The following is a 15,463-nucleotide window of genomic DNA, read 5'->3' on the forward strand; positions in this document are numbered from 1 at the left end:
TAGGGTTCTGTCAAAGATTTTCTGTTAGGGCAAGGCTCTGCGTATTTTACTCCTAACAGGACAAAAGCTAACCTCCTGAAAAAACTTCCAGGAAAAAAGGACTGTTTCCTTAGGGTTGAGGTTAATCTGTTGTTTTGTGATTTTAAGGAAATCTTGAAGTTTAAATGCTATAATGAAAACCTGGAAGAAGATTGCATTGATAAAAACCACAGAAAAAATACTAATTTATGTAGCCTTATTCCCAAAAGTCTAGCTATACATTTCAAATTATTAGTGCAGAAGAAAGCATTATAATTTTTCCTTGCTCCATCTTAAAGACTGTCATTTTGACGTAATTTTATTGCTGGGTTCTACAAATTGCTGCTACTTACTTTAAAAATCAAGTTACCTAGAAGGCCTTCTAGCTTTTGTGAAAAATGAAGGATTAAAATATTGCTGGGAAGTCCTCTCTCAACTATAAAGTGCCTGGGAATTTCGAATGTAACACTGTAATTCCTCCTGCCTCACCTTTTAGAATCACGGAATCTTAGAATTTTTTAGGTAGGAAAAGACCTTTAAGATCATCAAGTCCAACTGTTCACATGGCACTGCCAAGTCCAGCACCAAACCATGTCCCCAGCTGCCACATCTACATGTATTTTGAGTACCTCCAGGGGTGGTGACCCATCCACTTTCCTGAGTAGCGTGTTCTAACACCTGACTGCCCTTTCAGTGAAGAAATTTTTCCTAATATCCAATCTAAATCTCCCCTGGTGCAATCTCAGATAATTTCATCATGTCCTGTCACTTGTTACTTGGTGTGGTGGGTTGACCTTGGCTGGATGCCAGGTGCCCGCCCAGTCTCTCTATCACTCCCCTTCCCAGCCAAACAGGGGAGAGGGTAAGATGGAAAACAATTCATGAGTTTATTACAGCAGAAGCAAAGCGAAAGCATGTGCACGCAAAAGCGAAGTGAAAGATAGCAGGGTTTATTCTCTGCTTCCCATCAGCAGCAATGGTCGGCTACTCCCAAGAAGCAGGGCTTCAGCATGGGTGACGGTTCCTCAGCAGGCAGCCAAGGAGACAAGGAATGCCTGCCTTCCTGCTCCTTGCCTTAGCTTTTATATCTGAGCTGACATCATATGGTATGGAATACCCCTTTGGTCAGTTTGGGTCAGCTGGCCTACTTGGGTCCCCTCCCAGGATCTTGCCTTCAACTGGGGAAGGAACATTACAGCACTGATGCTGTGCTCAGTAGCAGCCAAAACACTAGTGTGTTATCAACACCCTGCTAGCCACCAATGCAAAGCACAGCACTGTGAGGGCTACTATGGGGAAATGAACTCCATCTCAGCCAGACCCAATACACCTCGGAGAAGACACTGACCCCCACCTGTCTACAACCTCCTTTCAGGTGCTTCTAGAGAGTGATAGCATCCCTGCATAAGCCTCCTTTTTCTCCAGGCTACACAGCCCCAGCTCCCTCAGCTGATCCTCATAAGACCTGTGTTCCAAACCCTTCACCAGCTCTGTTGCTGTTCCCTGAATGTGCTCCAGAACCTCAATGTCTTTCTTGTAGTGAGGGGCCCAGAACTGAACACAGGATTCAAGATGAGGCATCACCACTGCCAAATACAGGGGGAACGATCACTGCCCTGGTCCTGCTGATGCAACCCATGATGCCATTGGCCTTCTTGGACACTTGGGTACACTGCTGACTCGTGTCCAGTGGCTGCCGACCAGAATGTCCCAGTTCTTTTTCATCAGGCCACTTTCTGGCCACCCTGCCCCAAGCCTGTAGCTCTCTATGTGGTTGTCGTGATCAAAGTGCAGGACCCAGCACTTTGTTGTGTTGACATTCATACAACTGGCCCCAGCCCATCAATTCAGCCTGTCCAGATCCTTCTGCAGAGCCTTCCTACTCTCCAGCAGATCAAAAGTCCCATCCAACTTGATGTTGCCTGTGAACTGAGGGTGCGTTCGATCTCATCATCCAGGTCACCGATAAAGATATTGAGCAGAACTAGTCCCAGTATTGAGCCCCAGGAAATACCACTGGTGTCTGACTGCTGACTGGATTTAACACCATTCACCACCACTCTCTGGGCCCCATTATACAGACAGTATTTTACACAGTGAACAGTGCACCAGTCCAAGCCATGAGCAGCGTATTTCTCCAGGAGAATTCTGTGAGAGATGGTGTCAAAGACTTAACTGAACTCCAGGTAGACAACATCCACAGCCTTTCCCTCATCCACTTAGCAGATCCCCTTGCCATAGAGGGAGATCAGGTCAAGCAGGATGTGCTTTTCACAAACCCATGCTGGTTGAGCCTGATTCACCTGGTTGTCCGGTATGTGCAGCACGATAGCACTCGATGACTGTCTTCATGACCTTCCCCGGCACTGGGGTCAGGCTGACAGACCTGTAGTTCCATGGATCCTCCTTCTAACCCTCCTTGTAAATGAGTGACACATTTGCCAACTTCCAGTCACCTGGAACCTCCCAGGTTAGCCAGGACAGCTGGTAAATGATGGAAAGTGGCTCAGTGTTCATTTCTACCAGCTCTCTCAGTACCCTTGGTTGGATCCCATCTGGCTCCATAGACTTGTGTGTGTCTAAGTGGTGTATCAGGTCACTGACCATTTTCTCTTGGATTATGGGAGCTTCATTCTGCTCGCTGTCTCCATTTTCCAGCTCAGGGGCCTGGGTACCTGGAGAACAATTGGTTTTTCTATTAAAGACTGAGGTAAAGAAAGCATTAGGCACAGCCTTTTCCTTATCCTTTATCACTATGTTTCCCTCTCTGTCCAGCAAAGGATGGAGATTCTCCTTAACCCTCCTTGTGTTGTTGTTGTATTTATAAACACCTTTTTTATTGTCTTTTATGGCAGTAGCCAGATTAAGTTCTGGTTGGGTTTTGGCCCTTCTGATTTTTCTCTCTGCAGGCATCCTGAATTGCCTGCCTGTTCTTCCAAATGTTGTAAACCCCTCTTCCTTTTTTCTTGAGTTCCAGCCAAATCTCTCTGTTCAGTCAGGCCAGCTTTCTTCCCCACCAGCTCATCTTTCAGCGTATGGGGATGGACCACTTCTGCACCTGTACAATTTCCTTCTTGAACAATGTCCAACCTTCCTGGACTCCTTTATCCTTCAGGACTGCCATCCAAGGGACTCTGTCAACCAGTCTCCTAAAGAGGCCAAAGTCTGCCCCTATGGAAGTGCAAGGTGCAGTTCTGCTGGCCCCCCTTCTTACTTCTCCAAGAACCAAAAACTCATTCATTTGGTGTCACCTGGAAACTGACTGAGGGTGCCCTCATTTTCTTTGCTCAAGGCAGCCTGTAACCATCACATCACCCATGAGTCCTTCTCTTTTCACAAACAACAGATCTGGTGGGGTGTCTTCCCTTGTTGGATCCCTCACACACTGCATCAGGAAGCTATGATCTTCCACACACTCCAGGAACCTCCTGGACTCTTTCCTTTCTGCTGTGTTATATTTCCAGCAGGCACTGGGTAAGTCGAAGCCCCCTCCAGGAACAGGGGCTAGTGATCACAAATCTGCTCCCAGATGCTTATGGAATATTTCAGCTGCCTCTTTATCCTGGCTGGGTTGTCTGTACCAGACTCCCACCAGGATATCTGCCCTGTTGGCCTTTCCCCTGATTCTTACCCACAAACACTGTCCCCACCATCACTGAGCTCCAGATAATAAAGCCACTCCCTAACATACAGGGGTTACCCCACCGCCTCTCCTTCCTTGCATGTCCCTTCTGAACAATTTACAGCCATCCAGCACTCCAGTTTTGTGAGTCATCCACCATGTCTCCATGAGTGCAACTAAGTCATGGTTCGCCTGCTGTGCAATGGCTTCCAGCTCCTCCTATTTCTTGCCCATTTTGCATGCATTGGTGTAAATGCACTTCAGTTGGGCTATTGATCCTGTCATTTTTGGGGGGGCAGAAGCCCTTATTCTTACATGACCATTCTCAGGTATGTCTGTGGTTTCTAACATGTCAATATCTCCTGGGTCTTTGCTGCCACATGGATCTCCATCCCCTACCTCCATGAGTCAGCAGACTGAAAGACCTCACTAGCACACTGTTCCTTAGACATCAGCATGCCACCCTGAGGCTTATCTCTAGTGGACCTGGTTTTATCCCTTTATATGAGCTAAGCCTCTGAGAGATAGCCACTTGCTCAGCTGGGCACAGGTACCCATAGTGTTCCTCAAATATTAACTGCATATTAGTATCTGTTAACAGAAAGGATAAACCAGAACCATGTGATCAGACAGCACTCGGAGAGGTAAAGAGGGTGGGATCCGAACAACATAGTTTACAAAGCTCTTCTGCTCTTTGAACGTATTCATGGAAAGCAACATTGCTTTTCAGTTCCTGTACCTCACTGGGAAAGGACTGTGACAGCACACACAAACCTGGTAGCCCTGGAAAGAGTATACTTCAAGAAAAGAGTCCTAATACAGCTTACTAAAATGTAATATAATTTATTGAAGTAGTCACTATTTGGATCACAGCATTTAGATTTGTGGCTCTCAATAAATTCTACAACAGGTGCAAAACTGAACTGGGAATAGGAAATGCAGGTATCTGTGAGAGCATATTGTGGGTAAGTCAGTATCACAGAAAATGTTACTTCTAAATGTACAGCTTTTGTGTACATTCAGGGACATCAAAGACTTATCTCTGATTCTGAAAACATTGGGATTAAAATAACATTGGGCTTTATTAACAGTATTGATATTAATAATCATATTAATACAAAAAAGACACAAATCACTCTGTTCTGAATTTATTCAGCTATCTTTAAATAGATGCATGAACCCTCATTAAATCAAAGGTATTCTGTTTTCTCACCAATTTTGCTTCTCATTTTTGCCCATTTGTTTTCTTTAGGAAAAATTCTTGGATTTCTGTTTCAAACCATGTTGTTCACTGCATTGTTACAAATGCTTATAAATTGGCTATGATATATCACTGAATCACAGAATATCCTGAGTTGGAAGGCACCCACAAAGATCATCAAGTCCAACTCCTGGCCCTGCATAGGATCATCTCCAAGAGTCACATCATGTGCCTGAGAGCATCGTCCAAACACTTCTATCAGGCTTGGTGCTGTGACCACTTCCCTGGGAAGCCTGTTCCAGTATATATCCATTGATGATGAAGGACATGCATATATTAGATGAGAAAACTACTTTAATTTTTTTGGTTAAAGAAGTCACTATATCAAGTATTTTTAACAGATAGTGTCCAGTTTTAAGCAGATCCTTAGATGAAACTTCATTAAAAGATAGTGCAGTAATAAAGACCCTACTATGCTAAGAAGAACTTAAGAGAATTGTAAAGCTACTATTGAAAAGATGATGAAGTTTAAGTTTCGGTCCTAACACAGTCCTAACTATTATTCTTAACACCAGTGTGTCTGTCCCTCGAAAAATCTTTCTGATGAACCCTCCTTGGCCAGCCAATTGAACACATCATCCAAATGACAAGTGCCTAGCACAAAATTTAATTTCCTGCAATTTAAATGAAGAATTACAGGCTGCTTAGTATCAGACATATAGGGGATACTAGATGAGCACATGGCTATCTCTATTTCTGTATGTTGCTTGTTGACAGCACAGCACTTTTCCTATCTTAGCTATCACATATCCCATGAGTCCCCCTTCAAACACACATGGATTCAACTCATCTGTGTTGAATCCTTTCAAGTATTCTCTTCCCCTTCCCCTATGCACTTCCTGTAATATCTTAAATATATGCTCTGAGCTTGTGAATTCTGATAACATGCTTCAGTCGCACAAGTTAAATGAAGTATGAATAGAAGGTAAGTGGGAAGTAATAGGATGGAATTAATGTTGTTTTGGTGTATCTCAATTTCCAGGCATCAAACCTGTGTTTCATTCTCTAGTTCCCTGGAAATAAAAGGTCCTGGATGGACACAAATTTTATGCTACTACTTAAGACAAATATATCAGGAGGACATATTACTATTAAATCTTTTATCGATTCATTTAATAGATAAAATAATTCAACTGTTTCTCTACTCTGAAAAAGCTGTACAATGCATCCCATCTGATCCTGATTTATTGGTATTCATCCTTCCCAATATGTGTGTAGTCCTTTTGGCAGAGGCTGGCATTCTCTCATCTGTTATATCCCGATGCACATCTGCTCAGAAGTGTCACATGTAGGTCAGGCACAGCCAGAGCTACAGACAAATAGTACAAAGGCAGATGGTTACCAACTGCACTATGGGCAAGATTTTGGCTAAACAAGGTAATCACTTGCTCTGCTCTCAAATATGTTCCCAATTTTGATAAAGATTTTTCCACCATTCTTTGAAAAATGGTGATAAACTCCCAACAGAGAAGATTTATCTATGATGTGCTGCAACTTATCACTGCCAATAACCTTAGTTATTTACTTAAGCTTCAGCAACATCATATAGTTTAGCTATAAATTGTTCACATATCTCTCTTCAGAGAGGTCATAAAGGGGGGCATTTTTTATAAAGAAGAATTGGAAGTAACCCTTCCATCCTGATCTCTAGTGTAAATGTTAAATCCATCACTCACACCTAATCCAAAATTAATAACATAGTCTGGCAATGCCGCTGGAGTTCACCTCTCTGTTACTTCCCACGTTTTATTGTCTTGGTAGTCTTTTCTTCACAACAACATGAGAGTTTACCCCAAAACATTGGATCATGCTTCTGTTTTAAAAGCCGAACCAGAGTTCTGGCTACATAGACTAATTTTAAATTAGTCAATAACCTCAATATGAAGGTTGTTTTATTTCAATTAGGATGCTACTTGAGGTTTTGGTATTTTGGGATTGATTTCCAGTGTCTACGTGATATGTTTAACAATACTAATGATGAACTGATAATTATAGCATGGACTATTGTATGATGTCTAAAATGTGATGGGTGTTTACTCTGTAAATCTTGAGTACAATTCTGTATCAACTAGTGATTATTTATCTTCATGAAAGACTACTGCAATTAAATGATCAATTATATGTGAAGATTATTGCTAGTTCCGTGGTCATTGTCCTTTTCTCCAGTCATTTGTACTGAATGAATAAACTTGTAGAAAATAATTTCCCCTCAATCCTTCTAAAAAGAGCTTCAGTTGTGCTGATATGAAATGTAATGTGCTATTGAAATAATATTTCAGATTAATATTTACAGGCATTTCTGTTCTGTACACATACATTGATTGGGTTCATCTGCACTGTGCAGACATGCACATTTCTTGCTGGCTCTTCTTTGGAAGTGTGTTGATATCTCTGGGTGAAAAGTGTCATAGAAGAAGTAGGTAACTCAGTTACATCACATATATTACATCACGTAGGTTACATGTTGTTCTGTGATGTAATTACATCATATAATGACAATGTTGTCAACAGTGTTATACGATGCTATTACAAGAATAATAATACCTTATTTCGATAATTGTTAAGAATTTGGGCTTAGATACAGTAATGCTCTGAATATTTTTTGAATTTTTTTTTGTTTAAATGGACAGAGCCTGAAGCGTACAGAGAAATTAGAATTATATGAGAAGATACCATTATTTACGTGTTCATTTATTTTCCTATTCAGAGCATGAGTGTGAATAATTGGACTCAAACCTTAGATTTTCAGATTTCAAAGCCATGTGATGACAAGAGGCACAGCTCAGCCAAAATTCCTATTTACTCCATTGCCATTTTGCCTATGTAACATCTGCAGGATGTGTGCCCCACACCAATTGCAGTTACTTTGATGTAATGAGTATTATCTGCTAGTTTGCACCACTACTAAGTGCCAGGAGATGTGCTATTTAATTGTCATGATTAGGACTACATCTGACTGTGTTATTCAGGAAAAGCCATCCTCCTACTTAACATCAGCACACAGTTACCCCTGTGTAAAAAATCCCTTTTCAAAAATCTCTACTTCAGTGAAGTACCCCAAATTGGTAAACACTAGTTGAAGAGATGCCCATCTGCTCTGTGAGTGCCCTTGTTAGCTGTCAGGATTTGTAAATACAGCAAATGGTATTCTTAATGTTTCAATTACATTGTGAAATCAGTTATTTTGTGAAATGGCTGTTTTATAATATAACTGTGACATGTACGTAATTGGACTCTCTCAAGAGGAGACAAAATGACAGGACACATACTGAGAAAACTAAAAGGTCTGTGTACAACTCCAGATTTGCTGAAGAACTAAAGTGATTGAAAACATGTTAATTTTCCCTTTTTTTTGGCAGCTTATTCAGAATGATAACACACCTAAAAGTCAAAGAACTTCTTCTTAATGATGGCAGAGACACAGGGAAAAAGCACTGGCCTCATTGGAGTCTACAGAATTTTGACCTTTGATTTCAATGGGAAAGAAATGAGTCAGTGATTTCTAAAAAGCATAGGAGATCACAAGCTACAGAGGACTGGAGACTGCTTGGGATGACAGGATACCACACATGTAGTTACGGAACAGAGCATGAAGAACTTTGGTGACATGCAGGAACCTTTGCAATGTATAAGAGAAAGAAGAAAGCAATGTGCAATTGAGCAAAAAAGCACAGAAATCATTTGGTTTCCACCTAGCTAATGGGAAATATCAGTATTTTTTCACTGTACTTTTGTGCAAATGGCTGTATGTTCTGCATGCAGCAGGTACACAAAGACAATTTCATGCCAGGTGCTTGTGTGTGGCTCTAAGATCCTGACAAACCAGCACTCCAGATGTAGCACCGCACTGGAGGTTGTATTCCTACACACAGTTTGCAATCCTGCCCATTCATTTGGGACTCAAAAAGATTCTCCAGGAAAAACAGACCCTATTTATAGTTTTCTCCAGGTATATTAAGAGAAGAGCTGGCTTTCTGTGCCTGCTCTGAGGTCTGAGGATGTGCTAACCAGGGACAGCTGGACTCTGCATTGAACCTGCTGTGGAAAAGTTGAGGTGAAGGGACAGTTCACTAAATTGTCTAAGCCTCTCCTTCCAAAGACAAGAAAGAAGATTAACAGCTGTGTTTGTGAAGTGCTTTGAAATCTATAGACTAAATTTAGTGCCTAAAGTCATGTGGAGAGCTAAATACTTTTATTGTCTTCTGAAATTAAAAACACCTTCAAAACAATTTCAAACCCTTCTCCCACATAGTCAAATAAAGGAAATTAATCTTGGCCACAATTAACTTTCTATCCTCATTTCTCAACCTGCTCCATCTGCTACTTCGTCTGACCTGTTCCTACACTTCACTGATCAAATGCAGTTGCAAGCTTATCCATCATCTTACAGCATAATGAAGTGTAAACATTTTCTGCATCAATCTGTCATGCGAGCCATAATTTGGAGTTCAAAAGATTGCATCCAAGACCATTTTAAGCTTTAATCACAACCATGCTGAACGATGGGCTACTTGCCATTAGCAAATATATCTGCCTTTTGCTGCTAGACATTCTCAATGAGTCCAGAAATTCTATAATTTCAATAAACATTTGGAATTGACCAAAATTTAAAAAACCCAAACCAACAAAAATTCACCCTGCAACAAAACCAAATAGTTTTTCTAATATGACCTTTTCTAGGTCGTAATAGACATCCTTAATATCTAGATTCCTGTTTGACATGTGTACAAAAGAAAACATGATAGCAAAATTATCTCAGTGACCAGAAAGCAGATGTTGGAAGCACAGACGCAGGACTAAAGATGATTATACGTGGGGTATTGCTTGTATCCTTCAATTTTGCCTTGTATCATCTATTGTTACATAAAAACTAGTTCAAAACAGCCTGCAAAAAGCAATCATACACCATTTTACACATAAGGCTGAAGTAATCAAGCAGCAATACAGCACTGGTACATTGAAGCCAAAACCTGACATCATTGGTTTTCAATACTGTTGTCAGATAATATTAATAGTAACCGAATTCAGCATCTGGTCTGCAGGAAGGACAAACAATCTTTTTCCAGTACTCCTCCTATCCACAATAAGTAATATTAAATTCAGAAGGACCAAGCTGTAAAATGTGTTACAAACAGCAAGGAGCAGGGAGGACCTTGAGGAATATAGGGAAAACAAGAAGAGAACAAGTAAAAGCAGAGGTCCAGAAGCTCACAAAGGCAAAGGGCTATGAGGATCGAAGCATTCAACAGCCTCACTCATCACAAAATGAGGTTAATTGAGACTAGATATTTAGAAATGCAGGCTGTATTTTCAAAGAAGAGTCTAACCAACATTTAGTTAAGTAGAATCATTCAAATTAGTAACACTCAATGAAACACACACTGGAAAATTTGCTGAAGCAATTTTGTTTTTCTACAATTGTCTTCAGGAGCTTCTGAGATGCCTTAGAGATGTGCAAAATTGCAAATATGGCACATATTTTTAGAAGGTGGAGAAGAGTCCAAGGAGCTAGAACTCAGGGAATGTAACTTTGGTGCTTAAGAATAAGTTATTAAGCAAACTTATTAGGCAAATGACCCTGAAGCATCCAAAAGATAATACAGTGGTTGAAAGCCAGCAATCATGGACTTATCCAGAACCATGTCAAACCAATCTAATTTCAGTCTTTGACTAAATAAGTAGCCTAGGGGAAAACAACAAACATGATTTGCTTTGACTTTCATATGGCTTTTCACACTGCTTTAGATGGCATTCCCCTAAGCAAAAATGAAGATAGGTAGGACAAGATTCAGCCTCAGGTTTGTGCATAGGAATGTCTCTTGTTTACCGTGTAGGTGTCTATATGTAACCTAGGCATCTAAGCCTCCTTTGTAGGGAGGAGATCTAGGACAATGCAGTTGCCCGCATAAAGACATCAAATACCATCTGAAACACCTCCTGGCTGATCTTCAGCTACCACTTCAAAGGAGAGTGGACATCCCATAGGTCTTGTGTCAGATCTGCCAGCCCTGCATAGCTGCCCCGAGGGCACCACTGTACGCTCCAGACACCAAATTCACTCCTTGCCCACTGGAGGATAAGCAGAATAGCTCTCCAGCCTCCACCCACTGTAACAGCAGCTTAGACACCTTGCTCATAGGTGGACGTGTACACTGAGGGAAAAACATGCATAGAGATGGGGGGGGTTTTGTCAAACATGGGTGTATTTCAAATAATGTTCAGTAGGGATTTACCATAGGTTTGGTCATGTTAAGCAACTTGTAGGATGGAACTGAAAACCTTTTTTTTTGCCATTCATAAATGACAACAAACTGGGAAGGGATGCAAGTACATTGGAGGACAGGGATAACATTTTAAATTGTTTTGACCAGTGTAGAACTGATCAAAGTTCTGCAGGTTGTTCAGTAAAAAGAAATTCAAAAAGCTTCCTTTAGCCATAAGGTGTGAATACAGAAATGGACAGTGGAGTACTAACAGTAAGTCATCAGTAGAGTGGAAGATGATTCAGCAATTGCTGTGATTCACAAGCTAAAAATGTGTGTGTGATGGTGCTGCAGAAAAGACAACTCCCATTCTTGGATTCACTGGCAGGGATGTCATGTGCAAGACACCAGAAGTATTTAACATGCTCTGATCCATAATGATAAGGTCCCTGCCAGAGTGTTACTCTATCCAGGGCCGATAACCACACTTTAAAGAAAGATGTGACAAGCTGCAGAGAGAATGGAGGAGGAAAATGAGTATGACAGGAGAGTTACAAAATATTATTTCTGCATAAATTCAAGGATTTGCCTGCATCTACTGTGGGGAAAACTAGGTTATGGGGGGGAAGAGAAGGCAGGAACCCATACAGGTCCCCCAGCTCATCAGGTTATAATGAGAGGAAGACAGATCAACCTTCCTCTCTCTGCTAAAGGCGGTACACAGTATAATTGGCCTGATTTGCATCAGTGAGACGTATTTAAATCCTGGAGCCTTTTATGGGAGATTTTTGGGAACAGATTCAACAAAAAGGGAAGGCTAATACACCTTCAGAGTGATAGAAGGTGGACTCATGTCTTTTCTGTGGGGAGATGCTAGAAATGGCAAAAGTGTCTCAGAAACCATTGCTCGCCCGAACATCCCCCGACTACAGAGAAGGAGAAAGAAATCCTCATTGATGGATGTGGCTGAGAAGCTCTTGAAGGAGGTGGCCAAAAGGCAGGCATGGAGGAGCCCTGGTCATGTTGCCTTTCCCTGCAGGAGGCAGGCTTTTCCCAGGGCCCACTGCAACCTCACTGTGGCACTGACTTGAGAATTGGAGGCTTGTGTTTCTGTGGCTGTTGATTGAACACAATATGCAAATGGTCTGCTCATTTTTTCTTTTGCTGTGAAGGTGGAGTGATGGTAGTTTTATTATAGCACAAGCATTCTTTAGTAAGGTAGTTAATGAGCTGTCAAGATTTCTGTAATAAACTTCTCTTTCAGAGTAGTAAGTAATAACTCACTGAAAGATGAAGCTTATTTTTAGTCATTGCTCAGAAATGTGTTTTACTAATTTTGAGAAATAAATCTCATCTTTTTCAAGAGCCTTATCTCAGTAAAAACAGACTGTGAGACTTTTTCAGAGAAACTGGGTAGGTTTTTTTAATATGAATATAATTACTCCTTCTTATTTATAGTGAAAGTATGTGTGCCATAGAGTTGTAAAACTGTGGAGGAAATTGGGAAATTCTTCTCATCAGTATCGTTCTTTCTGCCACAAGCCGTTCCTCTTTCCCCGTGTGTGCTCCTCATGAGAAGACAACTCATCCTGGCCACCAGTAAGGGAGAGCACAGAGCTCTGACCAGGACATGATGGTGCTTTACAGTTTAGCACAGTTTTTTGTCTTGACATTTTCTGAATTAAAAATATGTCAGTTTTGATTTGCCACTCTTGATCCTTTCCTTTCCAACAAATATTGCCCACAGCTGTGCTCAAAGGGGAAGGGAGAGGAGATGAAATTATTTGTTGTAAATAATTTGTCTGAAAGCACATTTCCTTTTGCAAATGATGTGCACACAGTTTATAGTCCATGACTTTATAACTCTTTAAAGTTTTACAGTGTGGATATACTTGAGACAATTTTTTCCCCTAAGCTTTCTGCTGCCTTTCCAATTTTCATGTCTTATGGCTGGTCAGAGAAATCACGTGCTCATGTTTCTTGTCCATGAGCTGATCCAGGCTTTATGGTCAAGAAAATGCCCTCTCTCGGTTGCTGATTATGTTCAGATACCTTTCTAGTATTACCGGAATATGTCCACAAATAATAAAAGACCATTTTGAGGGAAGAGGCAAGTGCCTTTTTTGAATATTCACACAAGTTTCAACAGAGCTTTTAGATTCTGCACGTCTCCTGCAAAACACAGAGAGTTTCCTGCGTTAGTGTTCATGAATAAGCAAATACAAAACAGTAAAATATGCCAACAAATCTGTTACATCCGTCAGTGTAGGAGCTGTGCCTCTCCCCAGTGCCTGTCTCCCAGCTCCGCACTGGCAGACTGATGGCTGCATTGTTAACCTCGGCACCTTCCCTCCCAACTGATGGGGATCCTTACGGTTATCGCCTGCATTTTACTTATCACGAATGTAGCAGTATTTCTGCTGATTCTTCCACTTTCTTCCCTCCAGGAGAGTGACTGAGGGACTGAGGTGTTTTGCTCATGACCTCTGGTGGTAGAAGAGAGGCTCTACAACCCCCTTGTTTGCAACAAAAACGATTATGAAAAAAAGCCAGTAGCCTTGTTTCTTGTGAAGAATCAGGCTGTGACTTAGCTAGGGATGGGCACCGAATTTTTCTTAAGTACATCCTTACATGATACAGAGTTGATTGAATAAATGTTGTCACGCAGACAGTGCCATTGGCAGAGACATACTGTGGGACATGAGGAGCTGTAATTACCCATTTCTCAAGTGCTTGCTCTCCAGAAGTGTCCTTGCTCCATGATGTTTTATTTTATGGTATCTCCTGAACTAAAATAACGTATAAAAAAATTATACACTTTTTTTTTTAACACTGAATATTTTTTTATGAAATTCAATTTATTTCTTTTTTCCCACGCACTTTGCACCAGATATATTGTGATCCTGTTTGCACCCATACAAATCCATAAGCAGAGCAAAATTCAGTCAGATTTTGGTTAACTAACCTGCAGAACTGCAGTAAAATGTGTACATATAAACTGTGCATTAGCTAAATATATATAAATATTAACTGCATATTACTGAGGAGGAAGTTGTGGAAAATGCAAATCAAGTAACATACAAGCATTTGCATAAGAAAGGCAGTGCTGGGTACAGGCCAAGGTATCTGCAACCTAATCATGTCTTCAGACAGCTGGCAGCTCAAAACAACTACCAAACCATTTTCCTCCTCTGTATCAGCCCCCCTGTTGCCCCCATCTCCTGCCCAGTCTATGGAGGATGGCCATTGTGTCTCTGTTGTTCCATAGATTAAGCTTCAAGCTTTATTTGAGAGAACAAAAAGGGACAGTTTTACTTCTGTTAAAGCTGCCCCCTCCCTGTGGGTCAGTTATCTAAAACTTTACAGCAATGAAGTTGCTCACTGATAGAGAAAGGGACAAAGAAGAGCTCCATCTCCCTTCCAGTCCTTGCATGGAAAATCTCAGGGCAGGCTTTTTTTCTAGAATCAAACAACCCTCTCCTAAACCACAGAGTCAAAATGAGGTGCCATTTCCCAGACACTCAGTAGTGCAGCAAAATCCTTCCCCTGCAAAGTTCAATGTGGAAGGATAAGAACTAATGACACTGAAGGAAGGAGATGAACTGCAGGAGTGTGCATTTCCCCTGCAGAGACCTGCAAAGAAATTGGGTCACCGCAGTGAGTTTGAGAGCAGGGTTTCACCCTGCCAAAGCATTCAGCCTACTTTTAGCCCTGTGTATGTGTAGATCCTGTTAGTCTCTTCTTAGTTTTAAACCCATTGACTTCACTGGGACCTTTCCTTTCTTAAATCTTGATGTGTCTCTGAGCTAGGTCAGCAAAGATGGTTATTTGAAACTCTCTCTCTGTATTAATGAGGCTAGATGATTTTGAAGCTGCCTTTTCAGAAGTTACTTGACAAATCTTAATCTTACATTATCTGTGCTCTGAGAAACGCAACATCACTTTTAGTGCAACGTGGCAGGCACAGGAAGAGACATGCTTTCTTTGAAAAGTCGGGGAATATACAATTTATTACAAGACTGAGCAATTAAGTTTCATTTGGGAAGAGTTTCATAATAGACAGCAGACAAAGTCCTCTCAGTAGATGAATATAAAGTCTCCATCACATTTCAGACATCTTGTTGAAGACAGTCCAATTCAAAAGTCACTCTTGTGACATGTTGAAACATATGTGCCCAAGCTTCTGCATCCCTGTACTAAGTACTGGGAACTCAGAGAAAGAAAGTAGCAGCCCAGACTCCTACCAGACCAGTACATCCCACCTTGTGCACTTCTCACTTGGGAGTGCCTGCCTCTGGCCTTCCAATGACCACAAATAGAGGGGATGATGGGGATGAGATGTTTACCAGGTTCTTCAGT

The sequence above is a fragment of the Pipra filicauda genome, unplaced genomic scaffold (assembly GCF_003945595.2).
Source record: "Pipra filicauda isolate LSUMZ 115617 unplaced genomic scaffold, ASM394559v2 scaffold83_size3615187_pilon, whole genome shotgun sequence".
Classification (NCBI taxonomy): domain Eukaryota; kingdom Metazoa; phylum Chordata; class Aves; order Passeriformes; family Pipridae; genus Pipra; species Pipra filicauda.